Source organism: Helianthus annuus, chromosome 17 (assembly GCF_002127325.2).
Source record: "Helianthus annuus cultivar XRQ/B chromosome 17, HanXRQr2.0-SUNRISE, whole genome shotgun sequence".
In the NCBI taxonomy this organism is placed as follows: Eukaryota; Viridiplantae; Streptophyta; class Magnoliopsida; order Asterales; family Asteraceae; genus Helianthus; species Helianthus annuus.
In genome coordinates, this window is record NC_035449.2 from 71,509,760 (window position 1) to 71,519,637 (window position 9,878).

At 35.6% G+C, this 9,878-nt stretch overlaps 2 long non-coding RNA genes across 4 annotated transcripts; both read left to right on the forward strand.

Moving 5' to 3' along the window:
- The first annotated feature begins 1,187 nt into the window (after positions 1-1,187).
- Positions 1,188-2,838, forward strand: LOC110923222. Of its 2 annotated transcripts, none has more exons than XR_004885314.1 (5): positions 1,188-1,531; positions 1,816-1,902; positions 2,152-2,317; positions 2,439-2,514; positions 2,669-2,838. It is a non-coding gene; the product is annotated as an uncharacterized LOC110923222 (long non-coding RNA). The 2 variants fall into 2 exon arrangements; XR_004885315.1 differs by having other exon boundaries at positions 2,167-2,317.
- A 686-nt stretch (positions 2,839-3,524) lies between these two features.
- On the forward strand, positions 3,525-4,485 carry LOC110923221. 2 transcript variants are annotated; one of them, XR_002583854.2, is made up of 4 exons: positions 3,525-3,602; positions 3,892-3,971; positions 4,081-4,179; positions 4,272-4,485. It is a non-coding gene; the product is annotated as an uncharacterized LOC110923221 (long non-coding RNA). The 2 variants fall into 2 exon arrangements; XR_002583853.2 differs by having other exon boundaries at positions 3,892-4,179.
- The last annotated feature ends 5,393 nt before the right edge of the window (positions 4,486-9,878 follow it).

Here is a 9,878-nt window from a genome sequence, read left to right on the forward strand (position 1 = left end):
CCGTATAAAAATTCTTGACCTCAAGAATTTGATGGGAAGTCAAAATGAATTCATCAGCAGTCACCCAAGTAGCATCATGCAAAGGATGATCCTTCCATTGAATTAACCGCTTGACTATTGGTTTGTGACCTTAACAAACTAGCTTCCAATCCAAAACGTGTAATGACTGCATCCCACTTACATGTAGGAGGGCAATTAGCTAGTTTGAGCTCGGAAGCACGGAAACGCCATTGAGGTGCCGTCTCCCGTCCTGGGGACTGCTAGGGGACGGAAACGGCACGGGGACGGCCGGGAAACGTCCCCGGCATGTTGGGTACGGCCTGGAAACGAGGTGCAGAAGGGGACAGGGTTTGGGGACGTGCAGGAAACGTTTCCGTTTATTTTTTTGGTTTTTTTTAAAAAAAAAAGATTTTTAATCCTATTCTAAAATAGCGCCCCCACCTATTCAATTATACCAAGCGACAATCACGTTTAAAACCGGAACTTGAAAGCGATTTGCTTGTTAACGTTTAATTAGATTAGGAAGATATGGGATTTTTGAACTTTAGATCAAAATATAACTATTTTGGGGTTTTGTGTTTCATTATCTTTAATGTATATTTATTTTTTATATGTTTTTATTCCCGTACCCGTCCTGTCCCCGCTTCTTGAAATTTTTAGTTTTGCCGTTTCCCGTTCCCGTTCCCGTACCCGTCCTCGTACCCCCTTCCCGTACCCGTCCCAGTGCATCATAGGTTTGATCCCAAGCTTGAGCCTAAAATTAAGCTTGTTTAATTAACGAGCCCAAGCCGAAGCTTCACTTATCGTGCTCAAGCCGGCTCGCGAGCCTAAACCAACCTATTATTTATATAGCTTTTATTTAACATATTTACATAACAACTATTATTATACATAAAATTATAACAAAACTAACTAAATGACATACTTATGTTAGATACAAACCTTTTTAATGTTATATACATAATAATCAAACAAAAATGTATATAAATTATTGAAAAATAAGAGTTAATGAATTATATTTATATATGGAACCCATTAAGTCTAACTACCTTTCAAATGAATCTCTACCATTGGATCTTGCTAAAATCAAATCCTGACCATTTAAACTCAATTTTTCAACTGCTATTGTGGCAGTTCCAGGCAGTTCTGTATGCTCCCCTAATTTTCCGGCCCATCTTCCCACTAAACACTGTTGCTACAAAACTGGGACGTGGGCAGAATGCAGTTGACGACCTCTCTTATATAATATAAACCCTTGCAACCAAATATCCACCTCCATACATCCTTCTGTTTGTTTGCAGTACAATTCGCCTGTAACCTCCGTATACAACCAACAGTTATCGCCCAATATCTGATTGATAATCAAGAAATATGGCGATGTCGAGGGCGAGCTCTTGCTTTGCACACCCTTATCGTTTCTTCACCGTTGTTGCTTATGCGGGATTTGGTGCTCCCCCAATTCATCATCCAAAGGGTCACCTCCAAATTCTCTATCGAAGTCGCTTAGTTACGTTACGCCCTTTGTGAGCAGGTTTAATACTCATTCCCTTTAAATTGCTTAATTAGGTCTGGGTTTGAAATTGTGCTTGCGATTTGTTTCAGACAGTTGGGATTTTTGTTATTTTGGGTTATAAGAACGAGATCAAAGTGTGGTTTATATTGTTTTCGTTTCACCATTTGATGTGAAATGGTAGATCAAGTGTACAATTGTGCTTGCATTAGTTATTATCTCTAATTTTTATGTTACAAACCCATCTTATGGGAATTGGTTTTCTCGATGCCTTTATTTACTTGCCAATTTGTCTGAAACCCTAGCTCCATCATCAGAAAGGAAGTTCAAGAAGATGAAGACCTTCAATTATCAATGGCAGTTGCTCTACTCTTCTTCTCCTTCCTTCTCAGGTATTTCTCATTACCCCAATTAATGTAATTTAGTTTTGCAGTTCTTTCATGCCAACATTTTGATTCATGAGATTTTGATAAAATGCTATAAAATTGATGCTCAGGGTTAATATTTTTTCAATTCTTTGAAAATTAGGGTTTATCCTGCTATAATATAAACGAGGTTGATTCATTTTGGCCTACATTATCGTCTTGAGTCTCTTGACTTTAATCGTCTTTACCACTGTCGGACTGGATTCTGATAACCAGTAGTCATTGTCGAAGAACAAGGGCACCAATTGAGGCCGACTTTGTATCACCTCTGCCAAGAGTATTAACGTTCACCACACATGTCTCACCAGTTGATGTCGGCGCCATCTTGTGTTTGTTTGTAACTAGCAATTGACCGCTTCTTCAAGAGCTTGCCAAGCACGGGGTATATTTCTTCCATTTCTTTTTGTCACTCATATTTTATTTCTTTTCTTATGGATATCCAAGAATGAACACTATGTAGTTGTATGAAACACATAATTTATATTTCACCATGTCTCCTGTAGGGCTATCAACTACTTATAACTAACTGAGCGAATTATTTGTATGTCTTCGGAAACTTTTGGGAAAATCACATACCAGGTTCTAGCAAATGATTGAGTGCAGTTTGTGTATTTGTTCTACAATCTGATTACAAAAAACTTTCCAATACCATGACCATCAGTTCTTAAATTTTCATAATTCTAATGTTGTTGATATTAAAGTATATTGATATATTCTCACATTTCTGGTGCAGGCCTGCCATTGAGATTGCTAATGAATTGAATTCTCTATACTTACTTGCTAACTATATTGAGGTTAATTTTTTCGGTTGTTACTTTGCCTATTATTTTGTAGATATATGTTGAGTTCAACATTTATATTTAGGATTTGTAGTCTCTGCATTTAAAATACAAATGTAATGTTCCTCTGGTGTTGATGAATCATGTAAGTACACAAAATGAGCCAACCATGGTCAGGTATCTTTCATGTGAAGTTAAACATTACACATTTATCTTTATTTTGTTGCAGGCGCTAATTGATTATATTAAAAGTGACTTTGACATCAATGTTCACTGAGAACATTACACACGCTGAACGGGTTCGGGTCAGTTTCAGGTTGAACCCGCGAACCCGTTTAGGTTAACGAGTCGGGTTCGGGTCAACCTGGTCGGGTTAGCGGGTTGACCCGTTTAACACATTTATATTATATTTTTTTACAATATGTTTTGTGTCATAAATTAAATTAAATGGGGTATGTTTTTATTCCATAATTATTACTTAAAAAGAGAAACTAATATAACTGTGTTACATACATTTGTGTTTTTTAATTAAAATTTAATTTTAATATAGTTATTTCAGAAAATAAAATAAAAAATAAAAAAATTCGGGTTAAACAGGTTGTGTTCGGGACTTCGGGTTAACCCGCGAAATTTCAGGGTCGTGTTCGGGGTCATATGAATGATACGATTTTTGGGTTCGGGTTCGTGTAAAATTTTCGGGTTCGGGTCGGGTTAAACCCGCTAACCGGCAAACCCGACCCATTTAGCACCCCTAATTGAAGGTTTGATCCATTCCTTATTAATATTCTTTTAGCCCAATCTTCTCAGGCTCTCAAATTGGCAATATGGACAGGCATGCGGGCTGAGTGACAGCTCCAATCAAGCCCGGGTCAAAACATATCATACTAGGTCAGATTGGGTTGACACAACCTATTTTTGTCTTGACTTCTTAATAATTAACTTGCTGAATCTGAGTAAAGAGGTTATACTATTTCAAATAATAGTCAAAGCTTTTGAATAAAATGATTTTGAAAAATTAACATATTAAAAATACACTTTGGCCGACTTTCGAACTGCTGAACCATTTTTTTCTATATGACCCGTTAATGACAAAGTAAATCTGAATTATCTTTTTCTAAGTAACCGGAAGAAATTGCTACCCTTTCCTCAAATATATCTTCACTCTTATTTTTGGCAGGCAGTTCATTCAGGTGCATATATTGAGTCTGCAATAACAAAATGCATGGGCGATAAATCATCTTCGGGTTTTTATCCTCAGTAATGTCAATTCTTTCTTTAATTCCATTATTTCTATTCAACTCACTAAGTTCTATACAGGAACTCCTTCAATGTATTCTGTCATAATATATGTGCAAAATGTGGACAGATAGAAGCGTCCGTTGACAATGATATTGTTCTTTGTGATGGTTTGTGTGAAGTTGATACCGTCAATTTTGTTTGGATCTACCTCTATTGAAAGCGCAAGGTAGTATATCAATGTTGACCCATTCACCTTTTAATGGGTTGATTTAGCTTTTTGTCTAACGTGTCAAATGTGTCTATATTATTGTGGTTCAGATTTTACTTTTGAATCCAGATGATCTTGGTTATATGAACAATGAAGTAGCATCAACATAAGATAAGGGCTTGATATGCCTGGAGATAAACAAGAGTTACCAGATTCGCATATGACCCCATAACTGCAAAGAGAAATGTTGAGAGACTAGAGTACAAAACACTGTATGAGGTGAGTTTTCACCTTTATAAAGTTTGGTTGAGTTGGGTTGGGTTGGGTTGGGTTGGGTTGGGTTGTATTTGATCTTAATCAGTCCAATTTAAAAGATTAAAACTAGCTCAAACGTATTGAGTAAAAGAAAAGCTCAAATGGGCTGAAAGTGGCATCAGAAATGGGAAATGGGGAGACACAGTGGCAGATCTAGGGAGTTCCTAGGTTCCCAGGAACCCCATCGGTTTGGAAAAAAAAGTAGTGGAAACCTTGGATGATTTAGGATAAATTAGTGAGAATCTACCAAAAGGATACCCCTGTAAAATCCGCCACTAGGGAGGCAACAACAACATGGGGTTGAGATGGTTTTTCAATCACAATCAAGCTTCTTCGAGTTCTATTACCGGAGGGAAACGTGAAAAACCCGACAATGGATGGGAATTATTCCCTATGAACTACAAGCATCAACAACCACCATGGCAATAGAGGTTTGTCTATTCATATTGATATGGCTTCCTGTTTATCAGAATTATTCATGTAGATTAGGATAAACTTTTAGTTGGTAGAATTCAAATAAAAAACTTCTGAGTGTGGGGTGGCAAAAGGGGGCAACAGGTGTGATCTTATTCATGAGTTTAATTGGGAAGAGAAAGTAGTTTTTTACAGTGATTTATATATTAATTTCCCTTCTTTTAGAACTTTCTTCTCATAGAGTTGTAACTAAATAATTTCTTCACCATATGTAATATCAAAGAAATTTAGAGAAAGACCGCATAAAATGGGGTTGGGTGTTATAAATGTATTTTTATAACATTACCTAACCATGTTTATCCTCAAGTCTGGGGCCGTATTCGACTCTAGATAGGATTGCGGATCCAAGACCTTGAGAAACTTAAAAGTCACGTTGGGGTAGGGATTGGGATTGGTCCAGGTCACCTGTTTGATAAACTGGGTTGGTGAACTCTTGAAACCGACCAAACTAACTTAAAGAAATTCGGCGTGTTAACAGGTCTATTAAATGATTACACTAAACTGTACCAATCTTTTATAGTGAACTTATGTTAATGAGTTGTACTTTGAGCACGAATAAAACGGTTTTTATTTTGAATGCAATTCAATATAGTGATGAAATTATGGTATTAAAGCATCCGACCAGCGGGCGGGTGTATCATCTGTCTCTCTATTTTACTTCTTTGTTTTTATAGGTTTGTTCATGTTGTTACTATACAATACATCAACGTAACCCGTCCACCGGACGGGTATTCAAGCCTGCAAAACTTATGCAAAAAAGGAAATATATGAGTTAGCAACTAATGCATCAACTTATCAAGAATTATTGATGATGCTTTGTCCCGCTGATATTTAGAGAGGTTACTTAATATGAAAGAAGAGGCCTTCTTTGTGGTATGTAATATTCGTCGTGGTTAATAATATTCGTTGCTTGTAGTTAACTATTGTTGAAACTAATTGTTTCCCATATGATGTGGTCTTGCATTTAACAGTTGGGGAAACATAAAGATACGGTTCAATTGTGGGGCGAAATCTAGATTCATTCGAAAAGAAGTTTGCAACTGACTCAAAGTTTTGGAGGTGGAACCTGATGTAAAAATCTTACTTTCCCCTGGATAGGCTTGAGATAGCTCTTAACTTCATTGAGAACATGAGCAGTTGAGATCTACTCCAAACAAATAATGCACATTATTTTATTTTTATAGTTCTTTCAAAGACTATCAGTTGACTTTATCAAAAAAGAACTTCTTTGTAGTCAAGTATCATGCGTGTTAGTCTTTTTTAATCAATCCATCTTTATGCCCCTTGTCTACCATACATGACTATTACTTAACCTTTTCATTTTAAGGAGTGCGTAACCATTTCACGTTTCAATGGTTCACCAGTTACTTTTTTCATTTTGTTGTGGTTTTTTTAGTGTAATCTGTCAAGTATGTACTCATAAGTTTAATGTATGATACTATTATTTTAAACAAATACTGATTTCTAGAAATTTTAATTGAAGATATTAGTTATTTACCATAGTAAAAATGAAAAAAAAAACATGCAATTAGGCTTGACATCATACGTGCAGATGATGAAAGCTCTATAAAAGCTTGTGCCTAATACCTATAAGGTCAGAATTTAAAATAAGTGTTTTAGTAGCCAATGATCCACTTAAAAGCTCAATGTAATCTGAAACTTGCTTTTTTTCTTTAGACTTATTATTATACACGTGTAAACTCATTTGATGACTTCATATTATAATTAATCTACATAAATTTGGCAGAGAATCTACAAAATGGAGGAAGGTGGTGTATATGGTTATCCAAACAAGACTTATTGAGGATAGAAATAATGCTGTCTTCAAAGGAATCCAGCCTAATATAGGAAGCATAAAGGAAGAAATACGAGTTTTGGGGTATCTTTGGTGTAAAAATCGGTCTAAAGCCGTTGTTGGTCTTACATGGGAAAATTGGTGTAATTTTTTTATTAAAATTTATAAGCAAATAATCTTTTCGTTTAGAATTCAAAGGAAAAAAGTGTGTTTATAGATTCATTCACGTTTTTACTATGTAATAAATCAACGTAACCCGTCCACCGGACGGGTATTAAACTAGTTTGTAAGGGGAGAACCCAGCTTGTCGTCCTCCGATTCTGCCTCGCCAAGGTTCAAATTTTGACTTCAGCCATCACAACCTCTAGGAAATCAGAGAACTTAATCAAAATTACCTCTTAAAGAAGTGAATCAAAATCATCAACTGAGAGAAACGATTGTCCTCAGCCTCATTCAAGAAAAAAGCCAGATCTTCAAAAAAATTACAATACATACTTCCACAGAAATTGTGAACCTACCATAATACCTGAAGTTTTGTACTACATAGCACATACCACGGTTATTTTGTTAATTGAGTAAAGATCCACCCTTTAGCTTGATACCTTGTCCAATCTGTTGTTTAATTATTAAATCTTCCCACAACCAGGGCCGTCCCTATGAATCCGGGGGCCCTGTGTGCATAAAAAACAGGCCCTACATATAAACTTATAAATAAAAAAATAGGCCAAAACTAACTAGGTTTAATTCTTCAAATGGACTAAAACTAAATATTGGTCTGAAAACACTTTATAAGTGTAAAACATTTAGACTTATGATTTGAGCCTAATTCATCACCTAAACAGTCTGGTTTTGGATTAAACTAGATGCCAAGATGGGTATCGGATGTAACGACAGAAGAAACCTAAGAATGCAAACTCTGATAGATCCTAAAACAAGTAACGCGATATAAGATCAAACTATAGTTATCAAAAGCGCACGCTTTTGGCGCCTAGGCGATTTTTCTGAGCGATGCGCATTGAGTTCGCTCCAACTTCCTAGCTAATTGTAGAGAAGTTTTTTAATTTGTAAATTCCTAATATTTTGTAGTATTCATAGCATAGTTATTAAAGGCGCTAGGCGCACTCAAGGCGCATAGGACTCGCCTGGGGCCTAGACGCAAAGCGCAAAAAAAAGCAAGGGCCTGAGAAAAATAAAGCGCATAATGAAAAAACTTTAAAAGTATATTATGTATTAGAAAAAGAATACTATTCTTTAAATAAAATAAAGAAAATCTATTATATAACACTTTATATCATTTATTTAGTACAAAAAGTTCTAAAATATTAGTGTATTAGTGTATAAAAGTAGTTTTCCGTGGATAAAAGTACGGATCTGGCTAGAATCTTGCCGAAATTTAGAAAATTTGGCGGATCTGGCTAGAATCTTGCCGAAATTTAGAAAATTTGGCCGAAACTCTCCGATATCTAGGAATCTCGCCGGAATGTCCACCTGAACCATCACCTGGAGAATTAAAGCGCAATTTCCTCGACTTAAGATGCAACTGCCTCGCCTGAAAAATGGGCCTAGCGCAAGAGGCCATGGCTTTTAACAACTGTGATTCATAGGTATATTATCTATTAGCTATATATTTATAAATACATATATATCGGTTAGGCATAGCATGTATATAAGAGATATATAGTGTAATTTGAATATGGTGATTTGATTTAAAGATTAGGACAGAGATTACTCATATTAATAGAGTAGTATACTCTATACTCTTATTACGTTTAATGAGAGGTCAATCAATTCTATATCAAAATACACTTTCCTTACCAACGAATTATATCACTAAGAATCCAGATCTCGGTTTGAATTCTTCACATCCATGATGGTTTTGAAGATTGATGAAGAGCTTTTGGTTTTAAAGTTTTACTATATAATTATATGTATTACTTTATGAACTTTTTGTTTTCAAGTATGAACATTTTGGTTTTGGAGTATCTTAGTATTTGGGATGATTTTAGGACTTTATGTTGAAAATTATGGTATTGGAATATATTGGTAGTTGAAGAAAGTGTTTGTCATCCACTATATAATATATTTTAGTTTTTTTTTTATTCAAGTGCGCTTTTCCATTTGAGACATAAGTTAGGCCCACGCTTTTTTTGCGCCTTTCGTCTAGGCCCTAGGCAGAGCCTAACCACGTTGAGTACGCCTCGCACCTTTGATAACAATGGATGAAGCAACAGTTCACAAATAACAAAAAACCCTTTAGCACTATGGTGGTTGTATTTTCTTTGACACTATAATATAATTGTTTCTGTCTGGTTTTACTTTTTGAGACACATAGCATAACTTAATTGACCGTAAACAGACACTAGCATTAGACAAATGCACAATATCAATCACAAACTGAATTTATTTGATACTAAAATATATAAGAAATTAAACAACAATAAAATAACCAATAAATTTAACAGATTAATTAACCGAAAGAAATATTTACCTGCCTTGCTTGATAAAATGAAACAAGACGGGCAGACCACAAATGCTACACCAACTTTCAAAGCCGCATTTTGTTTCTGGATATCCAAATCCAATGGATGTTTTGATCTATCCATTTGCTGGTTTTAATAGTTTCTGCCTTAATTTTAATACCCTATTGTACATGCGATATCAGAAATCAGAACCTGGTTTGTTTCAATTTATAATAATCGACCATTTAGGCGTTCACGAAATCACGATCGCTCACCTTGTTTAATCGGAGTATCGGACCTAAGTCAACAGTTGCTCGTTCAATCGAAACCCTCGCTCAATCAACAATAGTCCCTGCACTTGCCCTCGTTCTTCTATTTTCGGCCAAAACCATTTTTTTAAGGGAAATTGGCCTACCTAGACCTTATTGGCCATTAACAATCCCACCTCAGAATATTCCCCCCACCAGACTCACTTTTCACCTATTTTTCCTACAATGGTCCCCCGTTAAAAAAACTTAACGGAGTTAAGCTTTTTTTCCAAATTACAAACAAATTTTTTAGGGCTTTTGATTAGAACGACGACACGAGTCCATATATATAAAACTTGCCTCGAAACGGTGCTCCAAACGATGAAAACGGCACCTCAATTCGGGTGTTTAAATTTCCCATTAACC